Source organism: Giraffa tippelskirchi, chromosome 1 (genome assembly GCF_054371585.1).
Source record: "Giraffa tippelskirchi isolate mGirTip1 chromosome 1, T2T-mGirTip1v1.2.pri, whole genome shotgun sequence".
NCBI classification, from domain to species: Eukaryota; Metazoa; Chordata; class Mammalia; order Artiodactyla; family Giraffidae; genus Giraffa; species Giraffa tippelskirchi.
The window spans coordinates 95,798,995-95,823,627 of NC_137275.1; the positions used below are offsets into that span (position 1 = coordinate 95,798,995).

Here is a 24,633-nt window from a genome sequence, read left to right on the forward strand (position 1 = left end):
CATTTGGCTTGATTTCACTTCCCTTCAACTAATAGGAATAATTCTGTTGTGAACCCTGCTTTCAATTCTAAAAGTAGATTAAAGATTGCACAAATTCTTTTGTATTCAAGTGAACTGGCAAACAAAAAATATTGAAAGTGTCTGAGAGGGGAGAAATATTCTGGCTTACGTTTTACCATCACTACTCTCACCATGGGCTTCCCAGGTGGCGCAATGGGAAAGAACTCGTCTGCCAATTTAGATGTAAAAGACACAGGTTAGATCCCTGGGTCAGGAAGATTGCTGGAAGAGGGCATGTCATTCCATTCCAGTATTCCTGCCTGGAGAATCCCATGGAAAAGGAGCCTGGTGGGCTGCATACAGTCTATAGGGCTGCACAGAGTAGGACACAACTGAGCACACCACCACCACTGCCACTCTCACTAGTCTGAAGACGTTTGAGAACTTACAAATCAAATGTGAAAAAATAAATAAATAACAGTGAAATAACTTGTAAGTGTATAAAGCAACAAAACTCCAGGGGAGACATGGTAAGGCAGCAGAGGAATCTATAAATGCAGTTGTGATGCAGGGAATGATGAGACCCTCATAGTGATGGTAAGTTGAAGGGAACAAGCTAGGCCTCACTCTGAAGGCCCCTGGAATGTAATGAGCAGATGCCTTAAGCTTTGACTCAGAAGAGCATGCATGCTCAGTCGTGTCTGACTCTTTGGGACCCCATAGACTGCAGCCTGCCAGGCTCCTCTGTTTCTGAATTTTCCAGGCAAGAATACTGGAGTGGGTTACCATTTACTAAACCAGCTGACTCAGAGGGAGAGAAAAATAAAGAAGCAGAACATCCATCTTCTGCTGAAAGAGAGCTAAGACCTCAACTACCAGTTCAGTTCAGTTCAGTTCAGTCGCTCAGTCATGTCCAACTCCTTGCAACCCCATGGACTGCAGCACATCAGGCCTCCCTATCCATCACCAACTCCCAGAGTTTACTCAAACTCGTCTCCATTAATTCCGTGATGCCATCCAACCATTTCATCCTCTGTCGTCCCCTTCTCCTCCTGCCCTCAATCTTTCCCAGCATCAGGGTCTTTTCAAATGAGTCAGTTCTTCGCATCACGTGGCCAAAGTATTGGAGTTTCAGCTTCAGCATCAGTCCTTCCAATGAATACTCAGGACTGATTTCTTTTAGGATGGACTGGTGGGCTCTCCTTGCAGCCCAACGGACTTTCAAGAGTCTTCTCAACACCACAGTTCAAAAGTATCAATTCTTCAGTGCTCAGCTTTCTTTCTAGTCCAACTCTCACATCCATACAAGACTACTGGAAAAACCATAGCTTTGACTAGATGGACCGTTGTTGGTAACGTAATGTCTCTGCTTTTTAATATGTTATCTAGGTTGATCATAGCTTTTTTTCTATGAAAGGAGCAAGGATCTTTTAATTTCATGGCTGCAGTCACCATCTGCAGTGACTTTGGAGCCCAAGAAAATAAAGTCTGTCACTGTTTCCCCATCTATTTCCCATGAAGTAATGGGACCAGATGCCATGATCTTAGTTTTCTGAATGTTGAGCTTTAAGCCAACTTTTTCACTCTCCTCTTTCACTTTCATCAAGAGGCTTTTAGTTCTTCTTTGCTTTCTGCCATGAGGATAGTGTCATCTGCATATCTGAGGTTATTGATATTTCTCCCAGCAATCTTGATTCCAGCTTGTGCTTCATCCAGCCCAGTGTTTCTCATTGATGTGCTCTGCATATAACTTAAATAAGCAGGGTGACAATATATAGTCTTGACGTACTGCTTTTCCTATTTGGAACCAGTCTGTTGTTCCATGTCCAGTTCTAACTATTGTTTCCTGACCTGCATACAGATTTCTCAAGAGTCAGGTAGGTGGTCTGGTATTCCCATCTCTCTCAGAATTTTCCAGAGTTTGTTGTGGTCCACATAGTCAAAGGATTTGGTATAGTCAATAAAGCAGAAATGTTTTTCTGGAACTCTCTTGCTTTTTCCATGATCCAGCAGATGTTGGCAATTTGATCTCTGGTTCCTCTGCCTTTTCTAAAGCCAGCTAGAACATCTAGAAGTTCGCGGTTCGTGTACTGTTGAAGCCTGGCTTGGAGAATTTTGAGCATTACTTTATTAGTGTGTGAGATGAGTACAATTGTGCAGTAGTTTGAGCATTCTTTGGCATTGCTATTCTTTGGGATTGGAATGAAAACTGACCTTTTTCAGTCCTGTGACCACTGCTGAATTTTCCAGATTTGCTGGCATGTTGAGTACAGCATTTTCACAACATCATCTTTTAGGATTTGAAATAGCTCAACTGGAATTCCATCACCTCCACTAGATTTGATTACAGTGATGCTTCCTAAGGCCCACTTGACTTCGCATTCTAGGATGTCTGGTCTAGGTGAGTGATCACACTATCATGATTATCTGGGTCGTGAGGATCTTTTTTGTATAGTTCTTCTGTGTATTCTTGCCACCTCTTCTTAATGTCTTCTGCTTTTGTTAGGTCCATACCATTTCTTTCCTTTATTGTGCCTATATTTGCATGAAATGTTCCCTTGGTATCTCTAATCTTTTTGAAGAGATCTCTAGACTTTCCTATTCTATTGTTCTCCTCTATTTCTTTGCATTGATTGCTGAGGAAGGCCTTATCTCTCCTTGCTATTCTTTGGAGCTCTGCATTCAAATGGGTATATCTTTCCTTTCCTTTTCTCCTTTGCCTTTCCCTTCTCTTCTATTTACATCTATTTGAAAGGCCTCCTCAGACAACCATTTTGCCTTTTTGCATTTCTTTTCCTTGGTGATGGTCTTGATCCTTGCCTCCTGTACAATGTCATGAACCTCTGTCCATAGTTCTCCAGGCCTAATCCCTTGAATCTATTTGTCACTTCCACTGTACAGTCATAAGGGATTTGATGAAGGTCATACCTGAGTGGTCTAGTAGTTTTCCCTACTTTCTTAAATTTCAGACTGAATTTGGCAATAAGGAGTTCATGGTCTCTGCCACAGTCAGCTCCTGGTCTTGTTTTTGCTGACTGTATAGAACTTCTCCATCTTTGGCTGCAAAGAATATAATCTGATTTCAGTGTTGACCATCTGGTGATGTCCATGTGTAGAGTCTTCTCTTGTGTTGTTGGAAGAGGGTGTTTGCTATGACCAGTGTGTTCTCTTGGCAAAACTCTATTAGCCTTTGCCCTGCTTCATTCTGTACTCCAAGGCCAAATTTTCCTGTTACTCCAGGTGTTTCTTGACTTCCTAGTTTTGCATTCCAGTCCCCTATAATGAAAAGGACATCTTTTTGAAGTGTTAGTTCTAGAGGGTCTTATAGGTCTTCATAGAACCATTCAACTTCAGCTTCTTCAGAATTACTGGTCTGGGCATAGACCTGGATTACTGTGATATTGAATGGTTTGCCTTGGAAACGAACAGAGATCATTCTGTCGTTTTTGAGATTGCAACCAAGTCTGCATTTTGGACTCTTTTGTTGACTATGATGGCTACTCCATTTCTTCTAAGGGATTCTTGCCCACAGTAGTTTATATAACGGTCATCTGAGTTAAATTCACCCATTCCAGTCCATCCCAGTTCGCTGATTCCTAAAATGTCGATGTTCACTCCTGCCATCTCCTGTTTAACCTTTCCAATTTGCCTTGATTCATGGACCTAACATTCCAGGTTCCTATGCAGTATTGCTCTTTACAGCATCAGACCTTGCTTCTATCACCAGTCACATCCACAACTGAGTATTGTTTTCACTTTGGTTCCGTCTCTTCATTCTTTCTGGGGTTATTTCTCCACTGATCTCCAGGAGCATATTGGGCACCTACCAACCTGAGGAGTTCATCTTTCAGTGTCCTATCTTTTTGCCTTTTCATACTGTTCATGGGGTTCTCAAGGCAAGAAGACTGAAGTGGTTTGCCATTCCCTTCTCCAGTGGACCCCGTTTTGTCAGAACTCTCCGCCATGACCCATCTGTCTTGGGTGGCCCTACATGGCATGGCTCATAGTTTCATTGAATTAGACAAGGCTGTGGTCCATGTGCTCAGATTGGTTAGTTTTCTGTGATTGTGGTTTTCAGTCTGTCTGCCCTCTGATGGAGAAGGATAGGAGGTTTATGGAAGCTTCCTGATGGGAGAGACTGACTGAGAGGAAAATTGGATCTTGTTCTGAAGGGTGGGGCCATGTTCAGTAAATCTTGAATCCAATTTTCTGTTGATGTGTGGGGCTGTGTTTCCTCCCTGTTATTTACCTGGGGACAAACTATGGTGGGGGTAATGAACTATCAACTACCAGTTAAGTCTTTCAAATGTTTTCAGTACTTTTAATTTTCAAAGCAATACATACTATTTGCAAAAAATCAAATATTTTAGAGATTAGAAAGTCTCCCATAATACGACTGCTTAGAAATAACCAGAATTAATTGTTGATTCTCTTGGTTTAAAGTTGATAGTTGCATCAAAAGAATTACCAAAGAGGGATGAAAAGGACCTAAAACAGAATAAGTAGGGGGATTCTTTTTAAAGGATTCAGGAAAGGAAAGAAAGTAGTTTGAGTCATCAAAACACTAGAAGAATTTGGATATTGACACACCAGGAAAGTGAAGAAAAATAAAAAGAGTTTTAAAAAGGGAGTGCTAGTCTACAATCTCAAATTCATAAACAGGTCAAGAGATGTGGACAGAAAAAGTCAATATGTTTTCAGCACAGTTCTTGGTCTTTTTTTGTATGACACTAGTACAAAATTATTGAACACTTATCAGATAAATTCTGCTAAATTGAATAATATTATCAGTATAAAGGAAAAAATTCTGTCAGAAAAAAAACAAAATTTTTGTTTTTTCCTTTGGAATACACTTGTATTTTTGTGCTTTATGCAAATAATTTTCTGTTTGTCTATTCTTTTATTACTATAAGCATTAATCAATTTGTGGAGACAATTACACTCACTGACAGAAAGATTACAATCTCTTTTACCCTTTAATTTGTTTCTGATCTGCTGAAGACAGGAGTGCCTAAAAGTCTTTTATCTAAAACATCTTAAGTATAAGGTACCATATATACCAAATTCAATGGATTGGATTCAATGGAATCCAAGAAAGTAGTAATTTCTTCTGTTAGTTTTTCTTTTTATTCTCAGTTTCTGTACATGAAAAACAATGAAGACTAGTTCAATGTGCTAAATATTTGCAGAGATAAAATGGCAGAACCATGTAGACTCCATGTAGAGTCTCCATGTAGCTCCATGTAGAGCTACTCTATGTAGCTCTACATGGAGCTACAAATGAAAACACCACTAAACAAGGAGAGGAAATGAGTAATGATGCAGAAAGAATAGCAGGCAAGAAATTGCTGAAAAAGCAGTAAGTGGCCCTCCACCCATAGTGAATCAGAAACCCTGGTAATAAATATTTTTGAGGTACTTTTAGGTACATACATACACATCTATTGAACTACCAATATAAGTTATTATATATATACATATATATATATATTCTAATATACATGCTTAACTGATGATAGGAGTTTCCACTTTTAGGAAAAAGCAATAAAGAATGAGTCATGATTTGGCTCGTGTATTTTATTGCTTCTCATATTCCAAATTAATGTACTGCTTTCCATAGAAAATTGATCAAATGTGTTAGGACATTTATTTCTTTATAAAATATACTTATTCTAAGAAATATTGACAACAGTTTTCTTAGCTTGGTCATAACATGAGTCAAAATTCTCTGGAATTCACTCCTGTAAGGAAGATCCACAGCGTGTTGTTATAGAATTTGAGAAAAATCATACTGTGTGTGTTCTCCACATGAAGAGTTTTGATTGCTGAAATCTAGAAGGAAGCTCTAATGGCAGAGAAAGAATGTATTGTTTCACATTTGATGTAATAAACCTTGACCTGTAACTCTTCAAATCCCCCTGTGAACAGCATTACTATGTGCCTTCATAAAGCCCAGCCCAGCCTGAAAAAGTCTTCTTTCACATATTCACATATATTAAGTTTAATTCACAAGTGGATAGAACAGAGATTTTTCAATCCCTCTTCCATCAACCTAGTTGATGTATTTATACAAATAAGGGAAATCAGGATCCAGATAATTGGAAATCTATTAAAAGAAAATATGATCAATTCAAGAATGTAAAACCCATGAGCCAGTTTTATTTTATGCCACTCAGTAAGTAGACATTGCACCAATGCTGCTTTTTTCTCTCTCATAATTGCTTTTTATTTAATTTAATTTAATTTAATTTATTTATTTTATTTTTATTTAAAAAATCCCTTTTAACCATCTATGTATTTCATTTATTATGCAACCTCACCTCTAACTGCCAAGGGCAATTGGAGGTTAAGCATTGATTGGAATTTTATATGTATACAGTGAAAGTGTTAGTCGCTCAGTTGTGTCCGAATCTTTGCAACCCTGTGGACTGTAGCCCACCAGGCTCCTCTGTCCATGGAATTCACCAGGCAAGAATACTGGAGTGGATTGTCATTCTCTTCTCCAGGGGATCGTAGGGATCGAACCCATGTCTCCTGCACTGAGGGCAAATTCTTTACCATCTGAAAGTATAGAGTTTGGCCAATGAGAAAAAGGAGTCAGACACCACTGTCTCTATCTGTACATACTATCAGTAGGAATTCTTCATTATTTTTCAGAAAACTATAACCAAAATTGCAGAAAGAGAGTGAAACAACAGGGAAATTTTCTTCTACCTTCAAGTCTTTACATTTAATGGCAAAATGTCTAACACTTGTAAGCAACTGTGTATGTGTGTGTGTGTGTGTGTGCATGCTCAGTTGTACCACATTTATTAATGGCATTTTTGTACTCAAAATAAAAATGTTTTAAGTACTTCCAGACAACTTGTTGTACTAGTAAATTAAAACATTTATTTGACAAGCAGAAGTTAGTCATTTCTAGAAGTGCATTTGAATATGCTTTCCCTTTTCACAGTTCTGAATCATAGAAGCAGCTCAACTGGCTGAGAAAATAGCATCACTGGGCCTTTTGTGGACCAGTCATTGTAGGTCATCTAAACACTGCACAAGTAGCAGCTCAGAAATGCCCCAATTGAAGAGGGCTTGGGAGGTTAATTCTGTCATTACTGCGTTGACATGAGGCATGTTGCAGCCTTCAGTGCAAAATGTTACTCGTAATCTTTTAATCCCAAATTAGGTCAATATTTTATCAAGTTAATCTAGCATGAAGATTAATTGCATTAGTTACACACACATATACACACGCAGGTTATTTGTTTTAGAGATACTTTTAATCAAAGAGCAAACCCCTGGTTATAACAGACACATTTCGTTTTTAAATCATTCTTTTTCCAACAGTATTTATCTTTATAAAAGAGACATTTATTCTTTTCATTGATCTTTACATCAAGACTGATGTAAGAAGAAGGATAATGGCCTTATAATTACTAAAACAATGACCACTTAGAAAAGCTGTTTATCAGGGAATAATGACTTCTGACTGAAACGTTTTTAATAAGGTATCTCATTCTTTGGTCTATTATTTCAATTTAATTCTATTTGTTTTCTTAAAATATGTGATTAATTCTACAAAGAAAGTCAATGGTTTTCTGTGTTTGCATGTTTGTAACTCTAGGCATGTTTTAAAATATTGTAACAAAGAATATGAACTAGAGTGGCTTCCTAGAAAATTATTATATCATATTTTTCCAGTTATGAAAACTGAGATGAGACACATCTTCCTTTTTTTCTTCCCTTTTTAAAATCTAAGTAGAGTTTAGGGGATAGGAAGGTGGAAATATATTTATCTAAGTGGCATAAATCTGCTAACAGAAGTCATTAGAGTGGACAAATGCCTTTCTCCCTAAGTTTTTTAGATAAGAACTATCTACTAGTTTAAAATTCCCAGGCGTCATTCTGGGTAGTATTACAGGCCCCCCTGCGTGGTAGGACAGAGTTCATGCCCTGTTTCATCAAATATCCAATGACATTCTCCAAGGGTCATGCTAATTATAGGGATTTTACAGCCAATGTTTGAGAATATCGCATCTCAAAATTTTAGCTTTTGTCTTTAAATATTGGCTTTCTGGAATTCTTTTTGTGAAAATGATAGGTTAAAGGATTCCAAAATACTTTCATATGACTAGCCTTTTATTAGTTATTAGTATTAGTTAATGGATTAATACCAAGTTTTTCATGTGATGAATAAATCAACCACAAACTCAGTATACAACACTTTTAAGAAGAGGATATTTGACTGAATTTGGAAATAAAGTTCACAGTCCTGAATGTCAGCCTTACAGTTAGTATGAAGTTCAGATGAGCCATGCTGAAGAAACATGCCAAAGAATTCTCTATTCTTCTAGTTACTACAATATAATATTCTTCTCATGATAAATAATAATAAAAATGTATATCCAACTTGCTAAAAATCAGCCAAGTGCATGATAAACACAAAATGAAGATAAATACTTTTTAGAAAATAATACTACTTTAAAAATCCCAAATGAAACAAAAAATCATTTAAGGTTCAAGTTTCAATTTTTATTTTTTCCACTCTGTTCTCAAATTCTAAAAATTTTGCATGTCCACCATTGTCAATTCAAACAATAAGAGATATAAAGAAAAGCTAAACCTCTTTTTCCTTCTATCCAATCTCATTCATCACAAGCAGTCAATATTAAAAATTTAGTGCATTGCCTTCCTACTTCTTTTCCATGTTAATTTAAATATAATTTTATAAGTGCATATATGCTAAGTCACTCCAGTCGTGTCCAACTCTTTGTGACCTTATGGACTATAGCCCGCCAGGATCCTCTGTCCATGGGATTCTCCAGCAAGAATACTGGAGTGGATTGCCACTTCCTCCTCCAGGGGATCTTTCTGACTCAGGGATCAAACCCATGTCTCTTACGTCTCCTACATTGGCTGGTGGGTTCTTTACCATTAGTACTACCTGGGAAGCCCCAGTATGTACATGTTAATTTATAGACCTTCTTTAAGTCCTAATTTAAAATGTACGTATAGAAAAAGACTATCTTAAAGTTTTAAAAATATATAAATAAACACATTGTTTTTATCATATTCTGTATTTTTAAATTAATAACATCTTATTACCAACTTTCCTCATAGAGACATATAGATCTAATACATTATTTTTAACAACCCAATAAAAAAATGCCCATCCCTGATAAAATGCTGCCTAATCTCTATTAACCACTTATTTTCTTACTGAGAACTTCTATTATGTGTACCTGTCACATAACAGGTTTGTGTCATGTTCAACAAGAAGTACTGGATAGAATTTCTGACAATATACTTTAATTTACAAGAAGAAAAAAAGACAAAACAGAAATAATATATCAATGGTATGGTCTTGTGACTAAGGATATGGTTTCTGGAATTGGCAGATGTGGTTAGGAATTAGGACTCCAGTATCAATCAGCAGGATGAAACTCTGGACAGTATCTCATCCTCTCTATGCCTCAATTTCTTTATCTGTAAAGCAGGAACAATAACAGTACCTTGAAAGTAAATATATGAGATAAGGAAAACAAGCACTAATGTAGTGCCTAACACCTGATAAGTGTTTGATAAATTTTAGCTAATATTACTGTCACCATCGCTTAGATGATCCATAAGAAGGGGCTAAGTTATGAGATAAAGGTGTGAGTCCCAAAGGTGTAAATTGTAGTGTAAAAACTGAAGATCTCTGGGAAAGCTTCACAAAAGTGAGCCAATCCAAATGGATACATGTAGTATTTCTGAGGACTAACTTTCACTGCCCACAGATGCTATGATCCCCGTGAGGAGAGAGGACTGAGAATGTGTGGGTTGCTCAGCTGAGGAAGGAATGCAGGGAACGGAGGCAGCGATATGCAGGTCAGATTTTGTATAAATTTATTCATCACACTGTAGATTTTGTATCACAGGTGTATGAGATTTTAGAGTTAGAGGAAGCTTTCTGACTCCACTAGTGTCATCCTGCCCAGAAGGGCAGTAGAAAGTAGAAGGACACATCCAGCTGGCAGCAGCTGAGCCAGGATCAGAGTCTAGGACTCCTGTCGCCCAGTTTATCTCCCTCTGCTCTGTTCTGCCTGCTGTATCAAGGGACTAATGTGATGACAGTCACGTTTTAGGAGGGTTAATTTAGCAACCATGTGTAGGCTGAATTGAAGGAGAAAAGTCTGGGAAGAGAGGAGTGAAGAAAGAGGCTATTGTAGTAATCCAACTGTGAGGTGATGAGGCTTCAATGAAGACAGTGGATGTAGGATGGAAAAGACAAGAACAAATCCAAATCGATGCCCAAATCATGAGATGGAAATGTCAGGTACTCTTCAACATGGTTCAGTCTTAAGTAACTAAATGGTATCTTCTACAGCTTCGTGTCATAACACAAAGTAAGCAGTAGCATCAGGAAATTAAACCAAGCTTTCTGTGACCCATACTTTGCCATTCCTTATCCACATCCCCACAGCCCACCACTACCCCTCACACCAGAGATGTAGACTCATTCACCTCCACTCTGCCCAGCGTCTCCATCTTTACCTGGTATCTGAATGACTGTGACATTGGAAAATATGTGATAATCAAACTTTAATATCTATAGAATTTTATTTTAATTTTCCCCCTTTGACTGGGAATGTCAATTCTATGTATATTGGTAACTATAAGGATATCTTGAAGCAAATTATTTTTTCCCACACAAAGAAAAGTAACATTTTAACAACTGACTCAAAATAATAGACTGAAGTGACCAAAGGAACAGAAACTGATTCCAGATTAAAAAATGTATTAGAAAGAATTTACTGGAAGTTGACATGGTTCATAATCAAGACAGTTTAATAATCAAGCTCTGTGGTAGGCAAAATTCTAAGAAAAACCCTGCGCCTAGAACCTGCCCCTCCCGGTGTACACATGCCTTCTCCCAATTATTGAAACACTAGCCTAGAAACTGCTCTGAAAGAATTTTGCAGATGTAATTAAGGTCCTAGATCAACTGATCTTAAAACAAGGAGATTATTTGGGTGGTCCTATCCTAATCACTTCAGTTCAGTTGCTCAGTCATGTCCAAGTCTTTGTCACCCCATGGACTGCAGCACGCCAGGCTTCCCTATCCATCAACAACTCCCAGAGCTTGCTCAAACTCATGTCCATCAAGTCAGTAATGCCATCCAACTGTCTCATCTTCTGTTGTCCCCTTCTCCCATCTACAATCTTTCCCAGCATCAGGGTCTTTTCCAGTGAGTCAGCTCTTCCCATCAGGTAGCCAAATATTGGAGTTTCAGCTTCAGCATCAGTCCCTCCAATGAATATTCAGGACTGATTTCTTTTAGGATGGACTGCTGGGATCTCCTTGCAGTCCAAGGGACTTTCAAGAGTCTTCTCCAACACCACAGCTCAAAAGCATCAATTCTTCGGCGCTCAGCTTTCTTCACCGTCCAACTCTCACATCCATACATGACTACTGGAAAAACCATAGCTTTGACTAGACGGACCTCTGTCAGCAAGGTAATGTCTCTGCTTTTTAATATGCTGTCTAGGTTGGTCCTAATCACATGAGCCTTTTAAAAGGACTTCAGTCCTACAAACACAAGGAACTAAATTCTTCTGACAGCCCCTTATCTTGGAAGAATACTTTGAGGCCCAAATGAGAAGCATAGCCCCAGTCATCATTTGATTTTGGATAATGAGACCCTGAGCAAAGAATCCAACCACTCCTGCCCAGATATCCAACTTATGTAATTGTGAGCTAATAAATGAACGTGTAGGAAAAGGAGTACATCAAGGCTGTATATTGTCACCCTGCTTATTTAACTTCTATGCAGAGTACATCATGAGAAACTCTGGGCTGGAAGAAACACAAGCTGGAATCAAGATTGCCGGGAGAAATAACAATAACCTCAGATATACAGATGATACCACCCTTATGACAGAAAGTGAAGAGGAACTAAAAAGCCTCTTGATGAAAGTGAAAGAAGAGAGTGAAAAAGTTGGCTTAAAGCTCAACGTTCAGAAAACTAAGATCGTGGCATCTGGTCCCATCACTTCATGGGAAATAGATGGGGAAACAGTGGAAACAGTGTCAGACTTTATTTTGGGGGGCTCCAAAATCACTGCTGATGGTGATTGCAGCCAGGAAATTAAAAGACGCTTACTCCTTGGAAGGAAGGTTATGGCCAACCTAGATAGCATATTTAAAAGCAGAGACATTACTTTGCCAACAAAAGTCCGTCTAGTCAAGGCTATGGTTTTTCCAGTGATCATGTATGGATGTGAGAGTTGGATGGTGAAGAAAGCTGAGCACCGGAGAATTGATGCTTTTGAACTGTGGTGTTGGAGAAGACTCTTGAGAGTCCCTTGGACTGCAAGGAGATTCAACCAGTCCATCCTAAAGAAGATCAGTGCTGGGTGTTCATTGGAAGGACTGATGTTGAAGCTGAAACTCCAATACTTTGGCCACCTCATGTGAAGAGTTGACTCATTAGAAAAGACCCTGATGCTGGGAAGGATTGGGGACAGGAGGAGAAGGGGACGACAGAGGATGAGATGGTTGGATGGCATCACCGACTTGATGGACATGGGTTTGGGTAGACTCTGGGAGTTGGTGATGGACAGAGAGGCCTGGCATGCTGCAATTCATGGGGTCGCAAAGAGTTGGACACGACTGAGCGACTGAACTGAAATGAAATGAATTTGATTTCCAGTTCACTGGTAATGTGTTACACAGCAACAGAATTCTAATATGGGTTCCAATCATTTATCTTTGAGCTTTTCAAGCACCCTGCAATCACAGTAAATCGATAACCAGCTCCAAGAATACCCATTTCCTATTGTGAACAACATATAACTTGAAAGACTGTACTTCATAAATTTATTTCTTTTGGAAGCATACATCACTATTCTCAGTGTTATACAGAAATAAATTCATCAAGAGACCAGGAAAGTTGGCAGATTCAAATTACAGAATTTCAATGGTATATGAAATAGAGACCTTCGTTAAAGAGAATCTATTGTTTAAAAGAATATTAGATAGAAGGCACAAAAGTAATAAGATGAAGAATATACTAAGTAGATTTGTAGTTCTTGTGTCTGAGAAATATCCTCTGTTCAGGAATATATAAATACAGGGACATAAAGGTTTGTAACTCAGTTATTTGGCCTTGCTTAAAGAGAACCCCAAATATGGCTACTTTGGGTTTGATCCCTGGGTTGGGAAGATTCCCTAGAGAAGGGAAAGGCTACCTACCACTCCAGTATTCTGGCCTGGAGAATTCCATGGACTGCATAGTCCATGGGGTCACAAAGAGTGGGACACAAATGAGCAAGTTTCACTTTCACTTTCACTTAGTGTTAAGACGCCATTACTTTACCAGATACCTGTAGATGCTTGCTACTTTATTTGAAAATTGGCATGTGCCATTCACACACAGCCAATGATTTGCTCCTAAAATAAGCTCTGGCAATTTCCCCATTTGATATTATTCAAATTTGCTTGGGCTGTCTGAGGAAATGTGAGCACCTAATAATGATCAGTGCTCAGGTGGGAAAGCACCCCTCAAACAGCAATATTGTTGAGAGGAGCCGAACCTGATGGTGAGCTGTCACAAAATGTTCAGTTGTAAAATTAGAAGTATAAGGAAAAGTTCTTGCATAAAGATAAATCAGTTCAAGTACAACATATATTCTAGGTGTTAATCTTATGATAGGAGAAATTAGTATGTCTAAGAAATCTAAAATAAAAAGAACATTTTTCCCCTTCTCCAAGGTCACTCAATAAGATCATCAGCAAAAAAAAAAAAAAAGATTTTAACCTTGAATTCCTCTCTTGGAGACTTTAGCAGCCATTTATATTATTCCTTGACTAACATTAAATTTGAAATATTTGAACTTGATTGTATTGTATGTTAGTTTCCACCTGTAGTTTTTTTACAAAAGTAAAATTGTCTCACCTGTACTGGCCCCCAAATTTCAGTTGAACTCTGTGTGCTTTCATAGGAAATGGAAAAACAATTTTCCATTTGATCTCCACCATCATTGATAGTAAGATCCATGCCAAGAACATAAACCATATCCACATATCAGTTTTATAAAGGATCAGATACAGAAAGAAACACACCATAGTTTAATTCTCTCAACAGAGTAAAGGTAGCAATAAGCTGAGTTAAATTAGAATTGACCTCCTTTTTATAAATGCCATAACATTTTAGAGACTATATATATTTACAAGTAGCCTGGTTTGTTTGTATGTTTGCTTTTTTTGGCTAAAAGATTAACAATTTGCTGTTGATATCTATCAGGCCTGGCTATTGCCAAAACTATCTTGGGAATCAAATCTATTCTCATGATTAATATAGTCTGACATAATTTTTTTCATGGTACTGTTAGAGAAATAAAAACATTTCAAGAGTGTCCTTACTACAACTTTTGGTTTATCATAGCCAAAAAGTTACATTGCTTTAACTTATTTTGTGATAAAAGTTTGCATTTTTTTGACCTAAAATAATATTTTTTGTTTTGTTCCTTTACATTCTATTTATTCCATTTACTTTCTTTTATTTTTTCAATAAGACCAAATAAGAAATAGCCATTTTTTTAAAAAAATGCTTCAACACTATATTTGATAGACAAAAACAACAATAAATACAATTATGATAAAACTAGGGTAGCAGACCCACTCCAATATTCTTGCCCAGGGAATCCCATGTACAAAGGAGCCTGGCAGGCTGCAGTCCACATGGTCGCACACAGTTGGACATGACTGAAGCAACATAGCACACAAGCAGTGGTTGCAGACCAATATCAATTTTTACGCATCAAAGTATTAAATCATTATCGTCCGTATTGATTGTTTAGTTGGCTATGTGTTTCTAAGACAATCAATGTATCTTGCCTAAAATTTTATCAATGAAAAGAAATTTTAGATCATCTTATTTCCAATTACCACAAAAGTAAAACACATTTGATTAGTTCACTTAACTAATATCAGTAAGTGGCCTCCTGGCTGTCCCCATCTCAAGACTTATTCTCGATTAGCATCCAAAAACTCTGCAAAACCATAATCAGATCTTGCTGAAATCCACTCAGAACCCACTGTGATCTTTCACCTTACTCAGAGTTAACCCACTGTTTTTAAATGGTCTACAGGAAGCTGCACTGATTTCCCACGCCCCTTTGACCTTATCTCCTGATGTTCCTAAAGGCAGAGAAAAGCCCCAGCTTCTGGGCCTTAGCCCACTATTGCCTCTGCCTGGAATATTCTTCCCTATTCCTCATGGCTTGCTCCTTTTGTCCTTTTAGGATCTTGACTTAAATATTACTTTCTCATGGAGTCTCTTCATAGCCAATCTTTTTAAAGTAAAAGATACACACAAGCATCCTACCTGTATACATGCACTCCCTGTATTTGCTGCTATGTTACCAGTCCTAAAATGCTGCCTGGCACAAAGAAGGTGCTCTCAAGGTATTTTGTTGTTGTTGTTAATGAATAATACAAGTACACGTGTGCGTGCTCAGTTGCTTCAGTCGTGTCCAATTCTTTGTGACCCTTATGGACTGTAGCCTGCCAGGCTCTTCAGTACAAATACATATGAAGCAAATAAAGTAAGATAATTTATTGGTCTTTTTTGCATATATTACTTAGTTTCTTTAAGGCAGCTATTAATAATATTAATGCCTCAATTTTACATTTTGTGCTCATTCACTACCTTCCCCATATTGACTACAATAGTTATTAGCTAATAGCTATTAATAATTAGTTATTACCTCATTGACTATATTAGTTATTGCTGCATAACAAATTACCTGAAAACTTAGTAGCTAAAAACAAGAAATGTTTATCAATTCAATGTCTGTAATGAGCAATGTGGGTGCCTCTCAGCTTAGCAGGTTCAGCATCTCTCCTGAAGTTACAATCAAGCTGTCAGCTCTGACCCTAATCTTCACAGACTTGTAAAGGGCTCAGCATCTACTTTCACATTCTTTCAAGCTGGCTGTGAGTCCTCACACTCAGGCCTCTATATAAACTGCCAACACGTATCCCTGTCACAGGGCAGCTTGTGCTCTGAGAAAGAGAGCTAGGAAGGGCTTCTGAGACAGAAGCCACTATCCTTTACGACCTCATCTCAGAAGTAGCATCTCAATCCAGCCCACATTCAAAGGGAGGGGATTACCAAGGGTATGAATACCAGAGACAGGGCTCCTCGGTGCCATCTTAGAGGCTGCCTAAATTTCTGACCATTTTATGGATAAAGAAGTTGAAACCTAGAGATGGCGACTCTTCCCAAGGCACACAGTTAAAAGTAAGATAAATTCAAATTCTCTAATCAGCATCCTCTGTGGATCACTGATGATTTTAAATGTAATAAGTATTTTCAAAAAGTCAGGAGATATCTTTTTGCCTTGCTACATGCCAGGTACTATTTAATTGCTTTATATATGTTAATCCATTTAATCTTTAAAACAACCCTATAAGGTATACTTTTTATACACATTTTACAGATGAGGAAAATAAGAAATAGAGAATTAAAGTAACTTTCTCAGAGTCATACAGCTAAAATAGCGTCAAGGGTGGCATTCAAACCCAGCCATCTGGCTTGGCTTTACAACCAGTACTCTATACTACATATCTCTTAGATCTATGAAAACTAAAGACTAAATGCTTTAGTCTTCAATTCATCAAAATCTATTTTGTAGCTCTTGTCTTTTTAAACTCAAAACAAGAGAGGAGTAATGCTATTTTAAAAATTGTCTTGTGGGGAAACTTTCATCTAAGAGGCAAAAATACCTCAGATTAAAAATCTTATTCACTGTGGGAACTGACCTGCAGTGAGAAAACAGCTGGGCAAGCACACGTTGGTTGGCTCTGTTCTACATAGAATGTCTCACTGCTGACTATAATGTTCTCAGGTGAATAGCCCTTCTCCTTTCAAAGAAATAAGAAAGCCACACACAGAGAATGCACCCAGTACATGGGAAATACCTCTCCTCCTCTCTTCTTTCTAGTTTATAAAAGTTCCCCTTTCAAATGGTAATAAGTCACTTCAGAGAATGCGTTTTCTAAAGGATGACTGCCCTCATTGAGTAGTGACACACTTAAGTCAGGCATGCAATAATCCCTAGAAATATACCGCCTGGAGTGTCTTATTGCTTAATTAGAGCTGGCACTGGGCCACTGCTTCTCAGCCTTGAATCAGTGCAAGAGCGCTGGAAGGAGGCAGGGGTATTTATTAAAAGTGCTATTTCAGGGGGATATAAAGTAATGGCACCATGCCAGTCTGCAGAAAATAAAGCCAAACACTCTTGCTACCATAGTAAAATGTCAAACTGCCTGGCTTTGTTGTAGTCAGAGAGTAAATCCATCATTGTGCCCATGATCAGGGTTTAAATGTGATCTCTGTTGTTCTAAAAGACTTTACAATCATTACTCAAGGACCACTATCAATGTAAACATAGCTTCCCCCCAAAATAGTCATTGAACAGAAGGAGGAAGCCATCACTATAATTATGTAAACATATCCTCTTACTTTCTTGAATAGCCTACCATCTTTTTTTTTTGTAGGGACATTGTAGAGAAGAGTAAACGGAGAGTTCATAGGAACTAGATGAGGAAAGTCTGTGACTCGAGCTGATGCCCCCCAGCTTCTATGTGTACTCAAGAGGCTTCCACCTTACAGCGTACAGCAAATTTTACTTTTTCATAATCCCTACATTAAAAGTGCTCTATTTCTAGTTTTGAGACAGTCTATCTAGGGGCTGCTACTGCTGCTGCTAAGTTGCTTCAGTCATGTCCAACATTGTGTGACCCCATAGACGGCAGCCCACAAGCTCGCCCATCCCTGGGATTCTCCAGGCAAGAACACTGGGGTGGGTTGCCATTTCCTTCTCCAATGCATGAAAGGGAAAAGTGAATGTGAAGTCGCTCCGTCATGTCCGACTCCTAGCGATCCCATGGACTGCAGCCCACCAGGCTCCTCTGTCCATGGGATTTTCCAGGCAAGAGTACTGGAGTGGATTGCCATTGCCTTCTCCGATCTAGGGGCTACAGTACTCTATTAACTAGGTCTTTTGTTCTCTCCTCAATAATTGGTTCCCATTTCTCCATTTTGTGTAGTAGTGGAATTTACTCCTATCTCAACCCCTACTAGAATAGAATTTCTTGCCCCTAATCTAGCCCTTCCATGAGTTGGTCCTAAATGCTACTTTTGGTTCTCCTGGGTGCTGGCTACCTGTCCACTCAGAACTCTACTGACTACCTATTTTGAAATTTCTTGAGTGGACATTCTGAGTCTCAGACCAAATTTGATTATTTTGCCAATGGTATTTGCACCTCACTCCCTTCTTTCTTATGTTGATCATTTTTAATTTTTAGATGACTAGTTAAAAGTTGCTAGACCAATAGTGACAACCTGAAACAGCTGACATTTTTCCACTCTCATATTCAAATCCCTGCAATTGCAACACATGTGTTAGGGTTCTTACCCTAGCCGTCCCTTGGTCAGTCCTTGCTACCACCATTCAATGCAAAGTCATAACAAATGAAAAGTCAGTAACAAGATCCTCCGATATTCAGAAGAGGGAATGGTTTTGGGTTGACAATGTAGGAAAACATTTTCTGAATTTCACAAATACTACATAAATATTCAATGTAAAAACATAGGTAAAAGAATACCTCAACTGGAAATTGTATGCTTTATGCAATACCATGAGCTTAAGTTAAGTAAACTTTCAATGCTCATGCTTAAAAAAAAAACAGCCCAATCTTAAACTGCCTTAAGCTGCCAGAAGTCATGGCACTTAGGGCTAAACCTATGCTAAATGTTAATTTTTTATGGAGACAAAAGAAACTGCTTTATTTATTCAAACTGAAGTATATAAGAAAAACTATAGGCAGATCCTAGAGCAACAATGAAGAACATTGTTTAACCTCTTCATCACTGAAGAATTTCAACTTGGCTTACGGATAGAAACAGCCGATAATAATGATTCTTTGTTTCACAATGAAAGTCAATAGAAATATGTATATGGTTTTCTTTATAAACAGTCTTTCACAGTCATTGGATATCTGCATTCTTTCAAGATCAGACTCTGTCTACACAATTCATTGAGCGCCCAATATGTTCTCACGGACAATGAACCAACTCTCCCGGCCAGTAGCAATGTAGCTACGTGCCTAGAATATGAAATAAACTTTTACTGGAAGTCAAGACCAGCTATATAATTTGTGGTACCCAGGCAGAATGAAAATCCTAGCTTCCTTTTCCAAAGTTTATTAAAAATTATTATGGATTTCAAGACAGCAACAGCAAATGGGACACCCTGCTAAGTGTGGAGTCCTATGGAACTGTGTAAGTGTCATGTTCATGGCTGTGCTGGAAGTCTAAAACACAGTAAGTACAGTGCAATTAAATACATATGCTCAATAGCACTGTCACATAGGCAGCTTTTCATGTATACAGGTAGTCTGTTAATTCAATCCTTTTTAGTCAATTCAGCAATACAAACAAAAACATCTCCATTCCCACTGCTCCAACCAGAAAGACAATTATCTTACTTAGAGCAAAATAATGCATTCTCAGATAACTGGTGCTCATGACTTGTTGGCAAAGCTGGTACATGTACAAAAATAGAATTTTTAAAACATACTTATGTATTATTTTAGTCTGCTGAAGAGAGCTATTAGTGTGTAAAATCTTTTGAAAAATGAAGACATAGCAAGTAAAGAAAAACAGGGTGTGCATGTGGGCGAGGGGAGGGGGCGAGAGTCCATGCAGGTACTAATGGCAGAGACTTGGCTTCCAAGTTCCAGTTGAGTCTCCGGAGCATCATGTTTTGGAATTCTGAACTTGCAATGATTTGGAAATACTATAAGCGCCACAGGCTTCTCTGTTTTTCTATATGCAGTGTATATTTCTCCACCATGCTGATCTGGGAAAACAATTGACATCAGTCTTGACAGTGCTGGAGTGGCAGGTTGCAAAGAGTCTCCTGGTGGAGAGAAGCAAAGGGCAAAAGAGACCACAGGCTAAGTTACCTTATTACTAATATCTGCCCAACAAGGATTGGAGTGAGATTTATGTGCTGAGAAATCAAGTAATCATTGATGTTCCAGGCAAGCAGTTCCAAAGCTTAGATTTTACTGGATCATATCAAATGAGGGAGAAGAAACAGATGCATCTTCCCAACTGGGAAAAAAGAGACAGGGTTATGGCTCAGAAAGAAACTATGTGTGATGCATATGTGCCTGATTACACTATGATGCCTTTCCTTTTCACATATATCTAGAATATGCAATTTATTTCAATGTTTATGTAGTACTTGATATTCTATCAGCTTGGGAAAGATGACTGTTTCTATAAATGTCATCATGAAATAGAATTATAACTTGTTTGTTCAGATAACTTTTGTTTATCTCCCTGAGATATTCTAGCACCGACAGAGACTCATAACACACTTTGGCATGTGCGCAAGCTAAGTTGCTTCAGTCGTGTCCAACTTTGTATGACCCTATGGACTGTAGCCTGCCAGTCTCCTCTGTCCATGGGATTCTCCAGGCAAGCATACTGGAGTGGGTTACCATGCCTTTCTCCAGGGGATCTTCCTGATCTAGGGATAGAACTTGCATCTCTTTTACCTTCTGCATTGGCAAGTGGGTTCTTTACGACTAGTGCCACCTGGGAAGCCCATACCCATCTCTCACCTCTATCCAAACATGTAATCAGAAAAGATTCTTAGAAAAGTATCTTTTTCTTGTTTACTTGGCATAAAATACTGTGTTTCCCCCTTTGGAATCTTTTTTTTACAATCTCTTAATTCTATAATCACTTCATATTTTGAGAGTATTTAAAAGTCTTGAGACATAGCCTTTTTTTTAACCAAGCAAGCCATGTATGTGTATCTTATTGTATGTGAAAAGCATCATTATTGCTATGTAATTTTATGTATCATCAGAGTTTATCACTGACTCACTGAATGAAAATTTTTATCTTTAAAAATAGAGCCGAAGACACTCAACAATATAAAATGGGAATAATGTGTCCTAGTCCCTGAAACAGAGAACTGTGGTTGTTTTTAGCATTAAAACCAGAGGAGCACTACATGAATATTATATCCCGCTCACTTTCCCTCTATATTCATTATTAACTAATCTGTGTATAAGCTTTGAAGAGACCATAGTCAGCTCTAGGAATTAACAGTAAAATTTTAAAATTCCTTTCTACACTATAATACTGTAAATCTAACCTACTTATTCCCACTAATTCCATAGTCGATGTGTGTATAGAAAATTTCCTTTTATTTTCTTAAGTTCTTGTGCAGTCAAATTTCTCTAGACATCATGTGACTTTCTAGGACCATTCGGACCTATGCTCTGGTATCTAGGAACGTACTGATGGGGATAAACAGGAGGCTGGACATTATTTGCATTCTTCCTTGATTGATGGGGGCTATTGAGTTGCTTGCATGCTCTTTACTTATTCAACATCCAAAAGCCAACCACAATTAAAAGACATATTAAATTAGAAGTCAGTGATGCGAGCTGAATTCACACCACCATAAGTTTAAATTGGCAACTCTAACAATGGTCCCCTCTGCCTTTGATTTCTTAAATGGTCTTAGAAAACTATTTTGTTCAGGTAGTGATAAGTCAGTACATGTTCTGGGTCACAGACTACAACTTCAAGATGACAATGAGTGTGTGATTTTTTTCCCTGAAGTAGCCATAAATTAATGTGTTTTTCTTTTCTTAAGAAGTTTATGAGGTGGGGGGGTGTGGAATCTCAACTTTCTGATTTTTTTTTTTCACTGTCTCTCACAGTTAAAACCTGATTGCCTGTTGTCTGTTTTTGAAGGAACACCAAATCTTCACTGCATTTCTTCAGCTATATCAACAGTTTATGAGATGCTTTATCAAAAGAACATAAATGAAGTAAATTTAGTTACTTCTGTCTTCCTTCTTTTATATGTGCTACTGGATTTCTGGATTCCATGGGAACCACAGAAAACAGATATGTTGGAATATGTTTAGTTTTGTTTTTTTTTAAGGAAAAAATACTATTTCCATTCATCATTATTTTTCTTCTATCAACATGAATTTAGAAAATCTTGCTACTAATTTTGCAAAATTGTGATTTTAAAGATTCTAAAAACCTAACTGAGTGCTTTCTATTTTACCTAGAATTTTTAGTTACCATGTAACATTTGGTGTGCTTCAAACTTCATTGACCAAATAGGAATTATCTGTTATCATTCACTATGTAGGTTAGTAACAATATGAGATATATGCCCTTAGTAAAAATGCAGCAGGAAGGGCTACATAATTTATGAGATCCAGTGCAAAATAAAAATGTGAGGCCTCTTCTTTAAAAAGGATGAAAACTTTCTGGACAGTTACAATGGAGCTTTAAACCACGTTTAAGACCCTTCTAAGTGTGTCTCTATGTATTACTTGTCCGGACATTTAAAGAATTTACCCTGTAAGAATGAGGAGCGCATACTGAGACAGCAATACCCAAATCAATTCACTGAGATATTCCCCCAAATGTTTCTAGTACAGGTTTCCCCTGATATCCAAAAAAAAAAGGCATTCCCATGCAAACTTTCATAAGCCAAAATAGAGCAAAGCAAAGAAGCAGTACATCTCACTAACAGATGCACACAATAAATTGAAAAAAACATGGATGCTCACAGACACAGGTCAAAGCTATTGTGACTTGATGTAGAAATATTGAGTATAAATCCTGGGGAAGGCTCTCAGTGGTGCCCTCTCACTGCTAAGGGTGCCCAGTGCTTCTCCAACGGCTCATTGCAAAACAGACCTAACACTATTTTTACTTTTTTTCATAAAAGTAAAAATTCTCTTCAGATTTCTTTCCATTTTGGAAAACAGGTACTGATAAAGATCTTCTGTAAACAAACTTTCAAAAAGCAGGGGATGCCTGTAAATCTTATCAGCATACATTGCCTAGATCACTGGGAAACAAAATGTTATTTAACAAATGTCCTACATCATTTTAAATTTAAGCAGTATAAACTGAAGTAGGTTCTACAGTTCTTTTTTTTTTATTATTCAGTTGTCAGTACTTGGTTCTATGAAAAGTTTTTAAATTTAATGTAGCACCGTACATTGGAAACTTTTCTGAGCTATATATTTATCTGAGATACATTTTGATAATATGTTTATAGTATGCATATACAAGAATGGTTTATAGTTGGTATACTTAAAATCATAAAAATAAACAAAATTGAAATTGCTATTTAAATTTCTTTAAATAGAAGGTCTCATGCTTCTTACCTAATAAGAGAGAATTAATTGAGAAATGTTAAAGCATTATTCATTCATTTAGCAAACACTTAGTAAGTACCTACAATATCCCAGGCAATATTACAAGCGCTGATGATGCTGCAGAGAACAAATATGGTGCACAGTTCCATGAAAGGCCAAGTGTCTATAAACAGATGAATGGATAAATAATATGTGGTATATACAGACAATAGAATATTATTCACTTAGTATATACATAAAAAGAAATGTAAAAGGAAAAAAAATATTGTATTAATTCCACTATGTGAGATGCTTAGAATAGGCAAATTTATAGATACAGATAATAGAGAAGAACTTATTAAGGATCAAAGGATAAAGGAGTGAATTTATTGTTTAAACAGAATTTCTATTTGGGATGATGAAAAAGTTATAGAAATAGTGGCAAAAGAACTTAATGCCACTAACACATACACTTAAAAATGGCTATAATAGGACATTTTATGTTATGTATATTTATCATGATTTAAAAAAAAAAAAAACCTTCACAGGTAATAATAGAGTTGTATGCATCTCAAGAACACTGGGAACCAGAAAGGGCAGGCAAATGATCACAAAAGGAGGATGGAAATATAAGACTATTTTAAATAAAGAAGCAAACAAATATGCGTTTGCCTATTTCAAAATTTAAATAAGGTGTTCCCCTAAATACGTAATTTAAAATAAATTTCTTATCCTCACTATAATTTATGATCCATAAATGTCAGAAAAATATATCCCCCTTAGCAGCAGAAGTCAGACAAGATCAAACAGAATGCATTTGGGGTGATGGTTTATATTAGGATATTAGTCTTTGAGTTATTTGTTTGAAAAATGTAACACTAGTTAACCTTCTTAAAAGATCACTATGTGGGAAAGTAGGTTTTCACAAAAAAGGAAGTATTAAAGGCTTTTCTATTTTCTCAATCTCACATAGAAATCAAGATTTTCTCTTATATGTGTTATTTTAGAAAATGACAGAACACACCAATAAGAATTGTTGTATTCATTAATCTCATCTATGTGTACCAAGCAATTTCTTTCCAATATAATTCTGTACTAGAAGAAGTTTAATAATTTAAGGTGGAATGCAGTGTTATTTCCTACAAAAATGTAATATATTATGAAGTATCCATGTCTTGATACTTCAAAGATTATATATCCATATGGTGTTCAATAAAGTTATTAAATCAATATCTTAATATCTGGCACTTAATTAACCACCAGGCATGCCTACTGTTGACATCTACCTGGCTTTCTGTAAACTCAGCTAAGACTAGCATCAGTTAAGTGTTAATATCCTTATATGCAATTCACAGCTAAGTTCATAAATTCATATTTTCTTTTTTCCTACATCC

The 24,633-nt window shown here is 37.2% G+C and overlaps 1 long non-coding RNA gene across 1 annotated transcript in view; it reads right to left on the minus strand.

Annotated features, from left to right (window-relative positions):
• Positions 1–6,280: 6,280 nt before the first annotated feature.
• Positions 6,281–24,633, minus strand: part of LOC145504124 (uncharacterized) — a 382,163-nt gene continuing 363,810 nt past the window's right edge. The window contains exon 6 of the long non-coding RNA XR_014052126.1: positions 6,281–6,561. This is a non-coding gene — a long non-coding RNA (uncharacterized LOC145504124). The remainder of the gene's footprint in view (positions 6,562–24,633) is intronic.